Source organism: Callorhinus ursinus, unplaced genomic scaffold (genome assembly GCF_003265705.2).
Source record: "Callorhinus ursinus isolate GAN/ISIS: 27379988/994484 unplaced genomic scaffold, GSC_fseal_2.0 scaffold31, whole genome shotgun sequence".
Classification (NCBI taxonomy): Eukaryota; Metazoa; Chordata; class Mammalia; order Carnivora; family Otariidae; genus Callorhinus; species Callorhinus ursinus.
In genome coordinates, this window is record NW_027397093.1 from 6,223,366 (window position 1) to 6,242,048 (window position 18,683).

Genomic DNA, 18,683 nt, shown 5'->3' on the forward strand with positions numbered 1-18,683 from the left:
GATACAGAGTCTAGGCCCCTGACCCGCATCTGCCTGTAACATGAGCAAGAAATAAACCTGTGCCGTATTAAGCCACTGAGATTGCTCGGTTTGCCTGTTGCAACAGATTCCATTGATTACCAGGACGAAAATGGAAATCTATGGGGCGACTGGCTGGCGCAGTCATTAAGTGTCTGCCTTCGGCTCAGGTCATGATCCCAGGGCCCTGGGATCGAGCCCCGCACCGGGCTCCCTGCTCAGCGGGAAGCCTGCTTCTCCCTCTCCCACTCCCCCTGCTTGTGTTCCCTCTCTCGCTGTGTCTCTCTCTGTCAAATAAATACATAAAATCTTTAAAAATGAGTAAATAAAAATAAAATAAAATGGAAATCTACTCCCAAAGCAGGGTAGTGCCAGGACAGAAATAGCAGCTGTGTGTCATTGCCTGAGCCATGAGGTGGCAGTCAGCTGCAGACTGAATGAACGGCTACGGATCCATGTTAATACAAGAGCAAAACAGCTGAGAAAATTGTCAGACGCTGTAACTGGAAAGGCAGACCCTCACGCCTTCCAGAACTGCCACTCTAAGGCAAGAGATTGGAAAACAGAACATTCCAATGCCTATTGTGTTCAGCAAGGTGTTAAGAGAAAAGAAATGAGTTCCAGGAAGAATTGAGTGCTTTGCAAGTAAAAATGAAAGGGAATGGAGAGAACACAGAAATCTGGGACTTTGTAGGACTGGAAAAAACCACCTCCTTCTAGGGCCCAAATTACAGGAGAGGGGATTTTTTTTTTTTTTTTGAAGTTTGCATGATAGAGCCCAATAGAACTTCTAAGGTGAAGAAGTGACCTAAGGCACAGAACACCGTGGCGGTCATGAGAATGTGCTCCACCGACATCCAACTGCAGGGGGCAGAACCGAGCAAGCACTTCAGTTCCTACGCTCCTGTGTTTGCCCGCCACCATGCTTCCCAGAGTGGCTCCCAGCCTTTGACTCACCATCCGAAGAGCAGACTCTTCGGATGGGCAACGTCAATGACTCCTTGACTGCACAGCTTGGGCTGCATGGCTATCTAGAACACCTCCTCCCCCACCTCCCTCCCCCCTGCCCAGAACACCTCGGCCTCCCACCCTCCTTCGCTCAAGGTCAGATTTGTGTTGCAGTACAATGGCTCTCCCACACTTCTCCAGGGCTCTGCCCCTTTTCTCCCATAAGGAAAATTTTATTTCTTGAATAAAGCCCTTGTTTGTGTAACCCCATTCCTGTCTCTATTCCTCAGAGGAGTCAGGCTAACACAAGTGCATTAAGAGTACAATCTCTCGTGTTATTTTTCAAAGAGCCTGAGATAGATAGATGCCCTTCGGTTGGAAGGAGAAATAGAGGCAGAGAGGTGCAGTCAACTTGCAAAATATGTCTAGAAAAGAAATTTTAGATGTGGTTACAGGGACATGGAAACAAACAGATCAGAAGCCTCCTAAGTTTTTGAGTCTGGACTAAAAAAAGCCTTTGATTGTTCGAGATGTCAGCCACCCTTGGATACCCAATCTCGATGAATGAACAGGAGGCAGGTTTCAAAGGCTGTACTGGTCAGGAGGGCGTGGTCCTCAACACTCACTTCAGATGAGGCTAAGGGGAATGATGAACAAAGAGAAGGCTCCTCAAGGGCACGGTCCTACCCTTACTGAAGGCTGTCCCTTCACTGCCAGGGCAGGAGAACTGCAGAGCCTGACCGGTGGGACTGCAGGAATGCTATCAGCTAGTGACTGAGTGGGGCTCACATTCTCCCCTTTTCCATAGTGGACATTCTCAACCCCCGCTCTACCACTGTGTAGTATGTTGTAAAGGTGGGGGGTGTTTAGATGACATGCCTTTTCAAGCCACATCCAGACATTAGAGAGATCAATGCAGAACCCATGCAGACTGTGGACTTTGGGCTGGAGGCAGTGACTGCATGGGACTTGAGGGTATCCCGCTTAAGGAGGTCGTGAGTGCACTTATATGGAAGAGGAGAACATAATGTGGGAGGGACCAGAATGACAATCTGTGACCGCCACCATGCTGTCTGGCACCCCATTTCCCCTCCCTGAGCCCACCAGATGACGACTCTCCTCAGTTCCACGTGGCCATGTGAATGAATTCTAGACTATGGATGATGTCAGAGGAGGCTATTTATACCTTTTCAGGCTGTGACTGTTGCGGTTGGTGTGACTTTTCCATATTCTGTCCCTCACCCACCCATCTCATCCAAGATGGTGGGACTGCAAGGAAAAAGCAGCCTGATCCATGAGTCAGTGTTTGAAAGCCAGTGACACAGAAGAGCCACCCAATCCACATCAAGAAATAAACCTTCTTTATATTAATCCACTGAAATTTCAGGGCTTATCCATTGCCCAAAGCAGCATTAATTCCCTAATATAGGACGATACTGTTACTTTTTTGCATGGTAAAAGCAACACAGGCTTAGTTATGACTGGTAAAACACTATTAAGATTATAAAACTTCCAGAGTAATAGTGGGGGGAAATAAATGATAAGAGGTTTACCAATCTTGCAAAAATCTGTAAAAGGCAAGAGAAAACAAACACGATGCAGTTATTAGAGCAGACGATGTCGGTGCCCAGCCGCCACCCCTCCACCCCACCTTCCTCCCTTATGGGAAAACCCTGATCTGCCCAGGGTGTATAGAGATCTTGCAGCATCAGGAAAGGCAAGTTTCTATGCCAGCCTCAAAGGACAAGCAGAATTAGTGAGGGATCAATCTAGGAAAAACCTAAAGTCTCCATTTCTGACAAAGATGTAAGCAGAAGTCCAAATAAAGAGCTTTCCCCTCTGAACGGAAGGGGAAGACTCCTTAGGAAAAACCCCTGCATGCTTCCTCTTTTATTTCCTCCTTCCTCCTCCCTGAAATGAAGACATGAAGCCTGGAATTGCTGGAAGACTTTTGCCACCATGAGGAAGAAAGCCGCAACTAAGGGCAAGGAAGCAGAAAGAGAGAAGGAGGTGGGGCCCTGATGGTTTTCCTGAGCAGCTACACCAGTGTTACCCAAGCAGTAACCTCCAGTGGCCTCGCCGTTTGAGACAAATAACGACCTTCAAAGAATACAGTTGTATCATTATCAAATGAAATATGATAATATTAATTTGAAATGCTGATTTAATTAAGCAACTATTTGCCAGATATTCCATTATGTAAGGTCAAGCACATCCCTAACTGATTTAGATAACAAACACAAAATAACACCAAAGCCCTAAACCCTAAGTATATTCACTAACACAGAAACATGAACAGAATTAATTCCCCCATTAAAACTCTGAGGCTGTCAAATGTGATTAAAAATAAAATCTAGGGGCGCCTGGGTGGTACAGTCGGTTAAGCACTCGACTCTGGTTGTGATCTCAGGGTCATGAGATCAAGCCCCGCATCAGGCTCTATGCTCAGCATGGAGTCTGCTTAGGATTCTCTCTCCCTCTCCCTCTGCCCCTCCCCCCTTCTCTCTCTCAAACGAATAAATAAATCTTTAAAATAAATAAGTAAAACCTAACTGTGCATTATTTAAATAAAACATACATTTTTGCGGGTGCCTGGGTGGCTCAGTCAGTTGAGCATCTGACTCTTGATTTCAGTTCAGGTCATGATCTCAGGATCCTGGGATTAAGCCCGTCATCAGGCTTCCTGCTCAGCGGGGAGTCTGCTCCTCCCTCCCCCTCTGCTCCTCCCCCTTCTCGTGCTCTTGCACATGCACTCTCTCTCTTTCTAAAATAAATAAATAAATATTTTTTTAAAAAACATACTTTTTTTTTTACAAGATAAAGGTTAAAAGTAAAGAGCTAGGCAGCAGTGGACCATGAAAAGGTGAGCAAAAAGAAAGCAGGAGTGACAATGCAAGGACAAATGTGCTTAAAAAAAAAAAAGACAAAGAAGGGGTGCCTGGGTGGCTCAGTTGTTAAGTGTCTGCTTTTGGCTCAGGTCATGGTCCCAGGGTCCTGGGATGGAGCCCTGCGTCGGGCTCCCTGCTCCGCGGGAAGCCTGCTTCTCCCTCTCCCACTCCCCCTGCTTGTGTTCCTTCTCTCGCTGTGTTTCTCTCTGTCAAATAAATAAAATCTTAAAAAAAAAGAAGAAGAAGAATATTGTGTGATAATAAAAGATGCACCCCACAAAGAAAATATAAAAGTCATAAAACTTGATACAACATACAACACAGCAGACAACTGCATCAAAGAAAAACTCCTAATGATGCAAGGAGAATTTGAAAGTGTATCTATGGTGGGTAGTTTTATTATATTTATTTCAGAAGTTGGTGGATCATGTAGATTTTAAAAATTAATAATACAGAAGATTTGAATAATATGGTCAAAAAAATTTTATTTAACAATTACAGAACTTCATTCCTTAAGCTTTGAGATTGTACTTTTTTTCCTTTTGAGCTTACAATCGTGAGAAAAAAATGTATAGGCCATAATCTCTAATAATAATATAAAAATTAGAAATTGATGGGAAAAATAGCCATTTTTAAAAGCCATTAATAAATTAATAATTAAGAAAATATCTTCTAGTGGGCACCTGGGTGACTCAGTGGGTTAAGGGTCCGACTCTTGGTTTCAGCTCAGGTCACTATCTCAGGGTGGTGGGATCAGGCCCTGCATCAGGCTCCATGCTTAGCATAGAGCCTGCTTAAGATTCTCTTAAGATTGTCTCCCTTCTCCCTCTCCCCTAAGTTCCTTCCCCACCCCGCTTGTGCTCTCTCACAAAAAGAAAAAAAAAAAGGAAGGAAGGAAGAAAGAAAGAAAAGAAAAGAAAATATCTCCTAGGTAACCTAAGAATCTTAGAAAAAATCAAAATTGCAATCACATTTTATGTAAGGGGAAAATGTAGCCAAAAAATATAGGTACACATAACAGTGAGCTCAAAAGTATAGGCATAAACACTTTTCTTTTGGATGCCCTGGTGAAGATGTACATCTCTTCTCCAAACACATAACAATAATAGATACAAAATAGCAAGACAAAATGCATAGGAATACAAGAAACACCTCCAAGGAATCTATACCAAACAGGAATGTGAAGCAGAGAGCAGGGCTGAAGCCTTAGACTCCACTTGGTCCTGAAGCATCAGCGGTCACCGGGAATGTGACTCCTACTGGTGAAGGGGAACAAAGGTTCTCTGGGCAAGGCAGGGGTCTGAATAAGCTCGTTACTGAAGCCAGGTGCTGGTGATGTGCTTGGTGAGTTCAAGGAACAGCATGGAGGCCACTGTGGCTGCAGTCAAGGGGGGCAAGGAGAGTGGGAGGGAAGGTGGAGAGGGGCAGCAGCCCCAACCATGGTGGAGGAGGCACAAAGTGGTTAAGATTTAGGACATACTCTGAGGGAAAAGCAAAATTTGCCTAAATTCTGGATATGAATTGTGAAAGAAAGAGAACGAGAAAAGTCCAACATTCCAAGCTTAAACATCAGAATGAATGGGCTGGCACCATGAAGAAACAACTTGCAGAAATAAATGATTCTGTCTGGGCCAAATTAAGTTTGAGATGCTTATTAGACGTCCAAGAGTCAGTTGAATAAAACAGAGTTGAGAGGAGAGGCTAGAATTAAGATATACATTTTTGGAGTCATCAGTGTATAGATATTTAAGCCACAAAATTGGATGAGAACAAAGAGAGCATGAAGATAGATGGAAAAGAGAAGAAGTCGAAAGTTGGAGGTCCAGGACACTTCAACACTGAGGAGGAGGACCCCCAAAGGAGGCAAGGACAAAGAAGCCTATGAGCCGGAGAATAACCCTAAAAGAGCGATATCCCAGAAGCCAAGGAGAGAAAGAATTTCAGGAATTAAGGAAGCACCAATTGCGTCGAAAGCTGCCCATGGGTCAACAGAATGAAGACCGAGGACCGACCACAGCATTTGGCACCATGGAGGTCATGGTTATCTTGACAAGAGTGGTTTCATGAATTGGTGAAAAGGAATACTAGGAAACTTGGAAATTTTTAGAGGGAAATATAAAAGCACATCATTATAACTTTGGGGAAGGGAAGAATTTCTTCTACAAGAAATAAAAAGAATAAACTATGAGAGACAATGTTGATAAATTTGAATACAGATCAAGGCTTAAAATTTCTACACAAAAAGGCACACCATAAAGACAATTAAAAATCAGACCACCAGGACACCTGGGTGGCTCAGTTGGTTAAGCAACTGCCTTTGACTCAGGTCATGATCCTGGAGTCCTGGGATCGAGTCCCGCATCAGGCTCCCTGCTCAGCAAGGAACCTGCTTCTCCCTCTGGCCCTCCCCCCTCTCATGTGTGCTCTCTCTCTCTCTCGCTCTCGCTCTCTCGCTCTCATTCTCACTCTCTCAAAATAAATAAATAAATCTTTAAAAAAAAAATCAGACCACCAGCGGAGAGAAGATATTTGAATACACATAACTGTCAAATGATTGCAACAATTAATTAAAGCAATAATAACAGCTCACATCTACAGAGGGCTTATCTGTTAATCACGGTTCAACATATTTTACATCTATTAACTTATTAATGTCTAGAACAAGCTTCCCCTCCTGAGGTCCTGTGAGAAAAATAAGCCCTATAAAACATAACTTGAATGATGATTTTTAAAGATGGTACATAGATAGTACTAGCCTTGATGCATTGTAGAAAAGTTAACCCATTACCTACAATGGATCCTTTAAGAAAGCTGTTCTCAAATAATTTGCTCTCAGGACCCCTTTACATTCTTTAAAAATACTAAATATCTTAAATGCTGTTATTTATTTGAGTCATATCTACCAATATTTACCATATTCAAAACTAAAACCAGAAAAAAATTTAATCCTTATTAAAAATAATGACAAATCCATTACATACTAACATACATGGCATTTTTATGAAAAATGGCTATATGTTCTAGCACAAAAATATTTAATAGGAAGAGAGGCCTTGTTCCACATTTTTGCAAATCTATTTGATGTCCAGCTTAAGAGAAAGCAGCTGGATTCTCATATCTGCTTCTACATTCACTCTGTTGCAATATGTAATTTTAGTTGAAATATATAAAAAATTTTTACCTCACACAGATACATAGAAAAGAGAAGAAAGGAGAAAACTTGATAGTTTTTCAGAGAGTTTTTGATAATCTTTGATACTACGGTGAAACTCAAACAAATGGTAGTTCTTTTTTTTTTAAGATTTTATTTATTTATTTGAGAGAGAGAATGAGAGAGAGAGAAAGCACATGAGACGGGGGGAGGGTCAGAGGGAGAAGCAGACTCCCTGCCGAGCAGGGAGCCCGATGTGGGACTCGATCCAGGGACTCCAGGATCATGACCTGAGCCGAAGGCAGTCGCTTAACCAACTGAGCCACGCAGGCGCCCAAACAAATGGTAGTTCTTAAAAGTTAATTGTGATGTGGAACCTGAAAAAATATCCATGAATTTATTGCACTTTGTTATCTTAGGACTCATTGGTCATCTTATTTTCTTAGTTTTGATCAATGGACCAAGGTAACATAAGATGTTACCATTCAGGGAAGCTGGGTGAAGGCTACATGGGAATTCTCTGAATCACTGTGCAACTCTTCCCTAAGTCTAAAGTTGTTTCAAAATAAAAAGTTTAAAATTTTAAAAAGCAAAATAAAATAGAAATCCATTGGTTTATTTTGTGCTTCAAATGAATCATGCACTAATGCATGATCTTCCAAAGTTATCCATTGGTCCTTTGGAAAATATTGGTTTACTGAGTCAAGCAGATATTCCAAATGTGGATGCATTTTATTTTATAATATCAGAAAATCATGTTTGTTAATATCACTATGAATCTCATGAGAAAAGCCTTTATGTATTGGGAATTTAATAAATTGTTGGTGACAGAAGTTTTCCCAAAATTCTAATTTTTTCTTGAAAGCTGGGATTTTATCGTTGGCATAAATTCTATCAGTTGTTTTTCTTGAAGTGACAGATTCACTTTATTCATTTTCAAATACCCAAGTCTTACAAAAGATGTAGCTTGTCTGTCAGTCTTCCTTCAAGTAAAAATGGCATTCTAGGAAAAAAGAGGATAGTGTAGCACGTGACTTAAGAAATCCCACAGTGCTTTTCCTGAAGACACTCATCGTACTTGAATATGCAATGGAAATATTTTATGCATACTTCCCATTTTGTCACATGATAAAATGAATAAGGTTTACTGTTTCATCAAGGAGTGAAACCATTATTAACTTTACTGTAAGTGTGTGATGGTGAAAAAATACAATGACTATTGCTCCTAAGATACCAGCACATTTACCCACTCTTGGTTTTGCATCATTAGTACAAGCATAAACATTGTGAGTAGCATCAGAGAACACCTCAGTATTATTGTGAGAACAGTTTTAACCTTGTTGACATGGTGAGTCTCACACCTCCAGGAATCCAGGGACCACACTTCAAGAATCACTGCTAAAATATAGAGGCATAATTTTTTTCACAGAATCTTGACTGGAAAAAAAAAAACTATCTGGAATAGGGGCACCTGGGTGGCTCAGTTAAGTGTCTGACTCTTGGTTTCAGCTCTGGGTTCATTGGTGAGTCTGCTTGAGATTCTTTCTCCCCCTCTGCCCCTCCCCCTACTTGTGCTCCCTCACACTCTCACTCTCTCAAATAAATAAATAAATAAATAAATAAATAAATAAATAAATAAGTAAAATCTTAAAAATAATATTTATCTGGAATATACAAAGAATACTTATAAACTAATAAGAAAATGATAAACAACCCCACAGAAGAAAGGGCAACAAATATTGTCCCAAATGCCTTCAGTTACCTACCAGTTACCCCTCAACCCTCCTTCTGTTGCTTCCTTGCTTTTAGTATGCAGAGTTTAATCAAAAGAGCAATAGATTTGATTAAAATTCTCATTTTCTGTCTCCCTTCCAGGGAATGGCGGCCATGTGACAAAGTCCTGGCCAATTATTATAAGTAGACACCCAGTCTTTCTTCCCCCTATTCTGCACGTGATGCTAAAAACCACAAGAGCCACCTGAAGACACAAAATACTAAGCCACCATCTAAGATCATGAAAGAAGAACCAGCAACATTAATAACATCACAGGACCAATAACCCAGTTCAGGTTTGCCTATTTCTAGATTTTTTTTGCTTGGGTAGAAAACAAACCCTACCTAGGAAAGTCCCTGGTGATTGGATTTTCCGTTGCTTCCAGCTTAACACATTGCTGTCAGGTTATTGATATGAACAGACATTTCACGAGAGAGGAAACATAAAGAGTAAACGAACATATTAAAGAGACTTAACTTTATCACTAATTAGGCACAAGCATATAAAAACAAGAATGAACAGTCATTTCACTCCTACAAGATTAGAAAGAATCTTGTAAAAAGTCTGATGAGCCAAGTGTTGGAAAGGATATGGAGCAACAATAGTTGTTACAAAAATTGCTGATGGTGCAAGGTACTGATACAACCACTTGAAAGATCTTTGGTAACATTAAGTTAAGTTGAAAATGTTATACATCATCACTAAGGAATAACACTTTAGGTGCATAACTTACAGATTCTCTTTCACATGTGCTTGGAGAAAACTGAACAAGAAAATATTATTCAAATTTAACACTGTTCAAAATTTGAAAAATTAGAAACAACGTAAATACCCAATAAACAGACAAATCATGATATGTTTTGATAATGTAATACTCTACAGCAAGAAAAATAAATATATTTGAACAATATAAATATATGCCTTTTAAAAATGCAGAACCACAAATTGAATTCAGGTTGCATATAGTATAATGTCATTCATATAATGATTAAGTAACATAGTGCCTACAAAATATATATCACAGTCTGGCAAGGATATAAGTATGATATGCATTGAATTTAATAAGGGTTGCATATTGGGAGAGAGATGGGGAGTAAAATTTTAGGAAGGCGTTAACGTAGGTCTCTACTCTATATGAAGTATTTAAATAAAAACAAAGAAGGCACTAATGTCAACATTTAATAAAGATATTATGGGTCCAAACACAAGAAACAACAAGTGTTGGAGAGGATGTGGAGAAATAGGAGCCCTTATGCCTTTTTGGTGGGAATGCAAACTGGTGCAGCCACTGTGGAAAACTATATGGAGAATCCTCAAAAAGTTAAAAATAGAACTACCTTATGATCCACTAATTGCACTCCTGGGTATTTACCCAAAGAAAACAAGAACACTAATTCAAAGGGATACATGCAGCCCTATGTTTATAGCAGCATTATTTATAATAGCCAAATTATGGAAACAGCCATGTGTCCATCAATAGATGAATGGATAAAGAAAAGAGGTGGGGAGGAGGAATGTTATTCAACCATTATTCTTTTTAATTTTTTTTAAAGATTGTATTTATTCATTTGAGAGAGAAAGAGAGAGCAGGAGCAGAGGGGAGAGGCAGAGGGAGAGGGAGAAGCAGAGTCCCCACTGAGCCGGAGACCGACATGGAGCTCAATCCCAGGGCAAGATCATGACCTGAGCCAAAAGCAGATGCTTAACCATTGGAGCCACCCAGGCACCCCATTATTTAACCATTAAAAAAAGAACAAAATCTTGCCATTTGCAACAACATGGATGGAGCTAGACAATATAAGGCTAAGCAAAATAAGTCAGTCACAGAAAGACAAATATTGTATGATTTCACTCATATGTGGAATTTAAGAAACAAAAAAATGAGCAAAGGAAGAAAAAAAAGGAAAGAGAGACAAACCAAGAAACAGACTCTTTACTATACAGAACAAACTGATGGTTACCAGAGGGAGGTGCATGGGGGGATGGGTGAAATAGGTGATGGGGAGTAAGGAGGGCACTTCTCCCGATGAGCACAGGGTATTGTATGGAAGTGTCGAATCACTATATTGCACATCTGAAACTAATATAACCCTGTATGTTAACTACACCGGAACTTAAAAAAAAAAAGATATTATAGGTCTATGAGTATTTATTATATTATTTTCTATTTTGCCTGTATGTTCGAAAATTTATAATAAGAAAATGTTAAACCTTTATTTTTAAAAGATGTAAAATGAGGGGCATCTGGGTGGCTCAATCAGTTAAACGGCCAACTCTTGGTTCCGGCTCAGGTCATGATCTCAGGTTCGTGAGATCTAGCCCCGCATCAGGCTCCAGGCTTAGCTCAGAGTGTGCTCAGGACTCTCTCTCCCTCTCCTTCTGCCCCTCCCCCCTACAGTTGTGTGCACACACTCTCTCTCTCTCCCTCTCCCTCTAAAATAAATAAATAAATCTTTAAAAAAAAGAGGTGTAACACGAACAAACTAAGTGTTCAATCTAAAACATTTTTTAAATAAAATAAGATAAAAGAAAGTAAGGGGAAAGAATTAATGAAGAAAAAAGCTAATATTAGTGCAATGCAAAGCATATATAAGTCCAAACATTTGTTATTTGAAAAATGTAATAAAATAGGAAATCACAGCATGCCTAATTAAGTAAAAAAGAAATAAAACAAAAAATACCATTAGGAATTATAAAGATAACATAAAACAAGGAGTGATTACAAGAGAATACCATGTGCTATTCTGTGTCAATAAATTTGAAAATAGATACAGATATATAGGCACAAATCTTCATCACCTTAATTTAGACAATGATTTCTTAGATATGACACCAAAAGCACAAACAACAAATATATATATATATATATATATACATATATATATATATATATATATGCAGACTTTGCTGAAATTTAAGACATTTGTATTTCAAAGGACACCACCAAGAAAGTAAAAAGGCAGAGCACCTGGGTGACTCAGTCAGTTAAGCATCTGGCTCTTGGTTTTGGCTCAGGCCATGATCTCAGGGTTGTGAAATCGAGCCCAAGGTGGGCTCTGTGGAATCTGTTGGAGATTCTTTTCCCCTCCCCCTCCCTCCCCCTTTGCTCCTCTGTCCCCCCTCTCCTGCACTTGCACACACACGCACAAGTGCTCTCTCTCTGAAAGAAAGAAAGAAAGAAAGAAAGAAAGAAAGAAAGAAAGAAAGAAAGAAAGAAAGAAAGAAAGAAAGGCAACCCAAAGACAGGGAGAAAATATTTGCAAATCATATATCCGATAAGGTACATGTACGTAGAGCATATAAAGACCCTTACAACTCAATAGTAAAAGACAATCCAGTCAAAAAATGTGCAAAGGATCTAAATAAATGTTACTCCAAAGAAGATATACAGGTGGTCAATAAGCACAAGAAAAAATGCTCAACATCATTACTCATCAAAGAAATGAAAATCAAAATCACAATGACCTAACACTTCGCATCCACCAGGATGGTTTTAATCAAAACCATAGATAATAGCAAAGGTTGGGGAGGATGTGGAGGAACTGGAATTCTCATACTGCTGGTGGGAGGGTAAAATGGTGCAACTATTTTGGAAAACAGTCTGGTAGTTCCTCAAGTGATTAAACATAAGGTTACCAAATGACCCAGCAATTCCACTCCTAGGTACACACCCAGGAGAAATGAAGACATATGTGCACACAAAAACTTGTACATTCAAGGTTTAGAGAAGCATTATTCATAATAGCAAAAAGGTGAAAACAACCCAAATGTCCATTACGAGATGAACAGATAAAAAAATGTACATCTGTACAATGGAATATCATTTAGCCATAAAAAGGAATGCAACAGTATGGATGGACCTTGAAAACATTACGCTAAGTGCAAGAAGCCAGTCACAGAAGTCCACATATTTACAAGATTTCCTCCATATCAAAGTCCACAATAGAGAAATTATAGAGACATAAAGTAGATGAGTGGTTGCTAAAGACTGGGGAAGGGAAAAGGGGTTCTAGGGGAGTGACAGTTAAAGTGTATGGGGTTTTCTTGAGTTGATGAAAATATTCTAAAATTGACTGTGGTGATGGTTGCACATTTTGGTGAATTTACTAAAAATTAACTGTACAACTTTATATAACTGACTTACATGGGGGATGAATTCTATCTCAATAAAATTTTTTAAGGGGGGGCCGAGAAAGATGGCGGAGGAGTAGGAGACCTGGATTTCGTCTGGTCTCAGGAATTCAGCTGAATAGGAATCAAACCATTCTGAACACCTACGAACTCAAAAGGAGACCGAAGAAGAGAGTAGCAACAACTCTCTGAACAGAGAAGCGACCACTTACTGGAAGGTAGGACGTGCGGAGAAGTGAATCCAAGGTGATATTCGGGAGGATAGACGGTGGGGGAGGTGGCCTCTGACGGCCGCTTCTGGCAAGTGATAGAGCCGCGGAGCACAAAATCGGACCTTTTAGAAGCCGGCTCCGCTGAGGGACGTCGCTCCAGTGGCTAAGCGGGGGGTGGAACCCTCACGGGACAGTGTGGTCTCAGGACCCTCGGGGTCACAGGAAGACCGGGGGTGCCTGAGTGTGGCACAGCTCCTGGTATTGGAGCAGGGCAGCCGGCTGCAGAGACGGAGCCGAGGCGCGGGCTCTCAGCTCGGGGTGGCCATAAACTGTGATCCGCGGCCCAGTCGGGCCACTGCTCCTCCAGCAGGGACCCAACAAGCGGCAGATCCGGGGAGACTCCCCTTTCTCCCCCTGGGAGGAGCAGCGCGGGAGTGCACCGCAGGGATCTGCTGGGTTTGGAGACTCCACACGGAGTCAGGAGCCAGAGATAGCAACGCTCGGTCACAGGCTGGGTGAGCACTGAGTGTGGCCGGAGACTGGGGAGACGGAAGTGACTGCTTTTCTCTGGGGGCGCACTGAGGAGCAGGGCCCCGAGTTCTCGGCTCCTCCGGGCGGAGATTGGGAGGCCACCATTTTCACCCTGGTCCTCCAAAGCTGTACCGAGAGCTTCCAGGGAACAAAAGCTCCCGAAAGCAAACCCGAGCAGATTGCTTAGCCCAGACCAACAAGGGCGGGGCAATTCCGCCCCCGCAAAGACATTTGGGAACCGCGGCAACAGGCCCCTCCCCCAGAAGATCAGCAGGAACAGCTAGCAAGCCAAGACCAAGTTTACCGATCAAGGAGAACGGCAGAACTCCAGCGCTAGGGGAATACTGCACATAGAATTCATGGCTTTTGTACCATGATTCATTAGTTTTTCAAAGTTAATTTTTTAACTGTTTTTTTTGAATTTTTCTTTTTCCCTTTTTCAACCAACATCTTATCAATCCTTTTTTTTAAAAAAATATTTTTTATTTTTCTTTTTTAGAGTCATATTTTATCAATTCATATTAGTTATACTTTTTTTTTATATATATATATATATATATATATATATATATATATAAGTTGTTCTCTCTTTAAAATTGTGAGATACAGTTTCTTCTAACATATCAAAATATACCCTAATCACTAGTGTATGGCTTTGTTCTAGTATCCTGCCTGATCACATTCTCTCCCTTTTTTTTTAATCTTTTTTCTTTTTTCAAACAACTTATCTTATCAATTCCTTTTATAACATCTTTTATAATTTTCATCTTTACAGTCATCTTCCATCCCTTCATTGTATCAACCCTTATTTTGTACATATATAAGTCTTTCTTCCTTTAAAATTTTAGGAGGCACTTTCTTCTAACAGACCAAAATACGCCCAAAATCCAGTGTGTGTGGCACTGATCTATGCACTAGCCTGATCATATTTGATCATATTCTGTTTTTTTGTTTTGTTCTGTTTTTGTTTGTTTTTATCTTTTCTTTTTCTTTTTTTTTTTCTCCTCTTTCTTTTTTCTTTCTGTCCCTTTCTAATCCCCTGGTTTCAGGTCTTTTCTGATTTGTATAGAGTATATTTGCTGGGGATGTTGTTAACCTGTTAGCATTTTGTTCTCTCATTCATCTATTCTCTGGACAAAATGACAAGATGAGAAAAAACACCTCAGCAAAAAGAACAAGAGGTAGTACCGACTGCCAGGGACCTACTCAATACGGACATTAGTACAATGTCGGACCTAGAGTTCAGAATCATGACTTTAAAGATACTAGCTGGGCTTGAAAAAAGCGTGGAAGTTATTAGAGAAACGCTTTCTGGAGAAATAAAAGAACTAAAATCTAACCAAGTCGAAATCAAAAAAGCTATTAATGAGGTGCAATCAAAAATGGGGGCGCTAACTACTAGGATAAATGAGGCAGAAGAGAGAATCGGCGATATAGAAGAACAAATGATGGAAAATAAAGAGGCTGAGAAAGAGAGAGAGAAACAACTACAGGATCACGAGGGCAGAATTCGAGAGATAAGTGATACGATAAGACGAAACAACATTAGAATAATTGGGATCCCAGAAGAAGAAGAAAGAGAGAGGGGGGCAGAAGGTATATTGGAGCAAATTATAGCAGAGAACTTCCCTAATGTGGGGAAGGAAACAGGCATCAAAATCCAGGAGGCACAGAGAACCCCTCTCAAAAATCAATAAAAATAGGTCAACACCCCGACATCTAATAGTAAAACTTACAAGTCTCAGAGACAAAGAGAAAATCCTGAAAGCAGCTCGGGAGAAGAGATATGTAAACTACAATGGTAGAAACATTAGACTGGCAACAGACCTATCCACAGAGACCTGGCAGGCCAGAAAGGACTGGCATGATATCTTCACAGCACTAAACGAGAAAAATATGCAGCCAAGAATACTATATCCAGCTAGGCTGTCATTGAAAAGAGAAGGAGAGATCAAAAGCTTCCAGGACAAACAAAAACTAAAGGAATTTGCAAACACGAAACCAGCCCTCCAAGAAATATTGAAAGGGGTCCTCTAAGCAAACAGAGAGCCTAAAAGCAGCATAGATCAGAAAGGAACCCAGACAATATACAGTCACAGTCACCTTACAGGCAATACAATGGTACTAAATTCATATCTTTCAATAGTTACTCTGAATGTAAATGGGCTAAATGACCCAATCAAAAGACACAGGCTATCAGATTGGATTAAAAAACCAGACCCATCGATATGCTGTCTGCAAGAGACTCATTTTAGACTCAAAGACACCCCCAGATTGAAAGTGAGGGGGTGGAAAACCATTTACCATGCTAATGGACACCAAAAGAAAGCTGGGGTGGCAATCCTTATATCAGACAAATTAGATTTTAAAACAAAGACTGTAATAAGAGATGAGAAAGGACGCTATATCCTACTTAAAGGGTCTATCCAACAAGAAGATCTAACAATTGTAAATATCTATGCCCCTAACGTGGGAGCAGCCAATTTTATAAGGAAATTAATAACAAAATCGAAGAAACACATTGACAACAATACAATAACAGTGGGGAACTTTAACACCCCCCTGACTGAAACGGACAGATCATCAAAGCAAAAGATCAACAAGGAAATAAAGACTTTACATGACACACTGGACCAATGGACTTCACAGACATATTCAGAACATTCCATCCCAAAGAAACAGAATACACATTCTTCTCTAGTGCCCATGGAACATTCTCCAGAATTGATCACATCCTAGGTCACAAATCAGGTCTCAACCGGTACCAAAAGATTGGCATTATTCCCTGCCTATTTTCAGACCACAATGTTTTGAAACTAGAACTCAATCACAAGAGGAAAGTCGGAAAGAACTCAAATATATGGAGGCTAAAGAGCATCCTCCTAAAGAATGAATGGGTCAACCAGGAAATTAAAGAAGAATTTAAAAAATTCATGGAAACCAATGAAAATGAAAACACAACTGTTCCAAATCTTTGGGATACAGCAAAGGCAGTCCTGAGAGGAAAGTATATAGCAATACAAGCCTTTCTCAAGAAACAAGAAAGGTCTCAAATACATAACCTAACCCTACACCTAAAGGAGCTGGGAAAGAACAGCAATTTAAGCCCACACCTAGCAGGAGAAGAGAAATATTCAAGATCAGAGCAGAAATCAATGAAATAGAAACCAAAAGAACAGTAGAAGAGATCAACGAAACTAGGAGCTGGTTCTTTGAAAGAATTAACAAGATTGATAAACCCCTGGCCAGACTGATCAAAAAGAAAAGAGAAATGACCCAAATCAACAAAATCATGAATGAAAGAGGAGAGATCACAACCAACACCAAAGAAATACAAACAATTATAAGAACATATTATGAGCAACTCTATGCCAGCAAATTAGATAACCTGGAAGAAATGGATGCATTCCTAGAAATGTATCAACTACCAAAATTGAACCAGGAAGAAATAGAAAACCTGAACAGACCTATGACCACTAAGGAAATTGAAGCAGTCATCAAAAATCTCCCAAGAAACAAAAGCCCGGGGCCAGATGGCTTCCCAGGGGAATTCTACCAAACATTTAAAGAAGAATTAATACCTATTCTCCTGAAACTGTTCCAAAAAATAGAAATGGAAGGAAAATTTCCAAACTCATTTTATGAGGCCAGCATTACCTTGATCCCAAAACCAGACAAAGACCCCATCAAAAAGGAGAATTACAGACCAATATCCTTGATGAACATGGATGCAAAAATTCTCACCAAAATCCTAGCCAATAGGGTCCAACAGCACATTAAAAGGATTATTCACCATGACCAAGTGGGATTTATCCCTGGGCTGCAAGGCTGGTTCAACATCCACAAATCAATCAACGTGATACAATATATTAACAAAAGAAAGAACAAGAATCATATGATCCTCTCAATAGATGCAGAAAAAGCATTTGACAAAGTACCGCATTCTTTCTTGATCAAAACTCTTCAGAATATAGTGATAGAGGGTACATACCTCAATATCATAAAAGCCATTTATGAAAAACCTACAGCGAATATCATTCTCAATGGGGAAAAGCTGAGAGCTTTTCCCCTAAGGTCAGGATCGCGGCAGGGATGTCCACTCTCACCACTGCTATTCAACATAGTATTAGAAGTCCTGGCCACAGCAATCAGACAACAAAAAGAAATCAAAGGCATCCAAATCGGCAAAGAGGAAGTCAAACTCTCACTCTTTGCAGATGATATGATACTGTATGTGGAAAACCCAAAAGACTCCACCCCAAAACTGCTAGAACTCATACAGGAATTCAGTAAAGTAGCATGATATAAAATCAGTGCACAGAAATCAGTGGCATTCCTATACACCAACAAGACAGAAGCGAGACAAATTAAGGAGTTGATCCCATTTACAATTGCACCCAAAATCATAAGATACCTTGGAATAAATTTAACCAAAGAGGCAAAGGATCTGTACTCAGAAAACTATAATACTCATGAAAGAAATTGAAGAAGACACAAAGAAATGGAAAAACGTTCCATGCTCATGGATTGGGAGAACAAACATTGTGAAGATGTCAATGCTACCTAGTGCAATCTACAAATTCAGTGCAATCCCCATCAAAATACCATCCACTTTTTTCAAAGAAATGGAACAAATAATCCTAAAATTTGTATGGAACCAGAAGAGACCCCGAATACCCAGAGGAATATTGAAAAAGAAAAGCAAAGCCGGTGGCATCACAATTCCGGACTTCCAGCTCTATTACAAAGCTGTCATCATCAAGACAGTATGGTACTGGCACAAACACAGACACATAGATCAATGGAACAGAATAGAGAGCCCAGAAATGGACCCTCAACTCTATGGTCAACTCATCTTTGACAAAGCAGGAAAGAATGTCCAATGGAAAAAAAGACAGTCTCTTCAACAAATGGTGTTGGGAAGATTGGACAGCCACATGCAGAAGAATGAAACTGGACCATTTCCTTACACCACACACAAAAATAGACTCCAAATGGTTGAAAGACCTAAACGTGAGACAGGAGTCCAT

At 40.1% G+C, this 18,683-nt stretch overlaps 1 protein-coding gene across 1 annotated transcript in view; it reads right to left on the bottom strand.

Moving 5' to 3' along the window:
- SH2D4B (SH2 domain containing 4B) overlaps positions 1 to 18,683 on the bottom strand; it is a 106,940-nt gene that overhangs the window by 66,430 nt on the left and 21,827 nt on the right. The gene's annotated exons all lie outside the window — the stretch shown is intronic.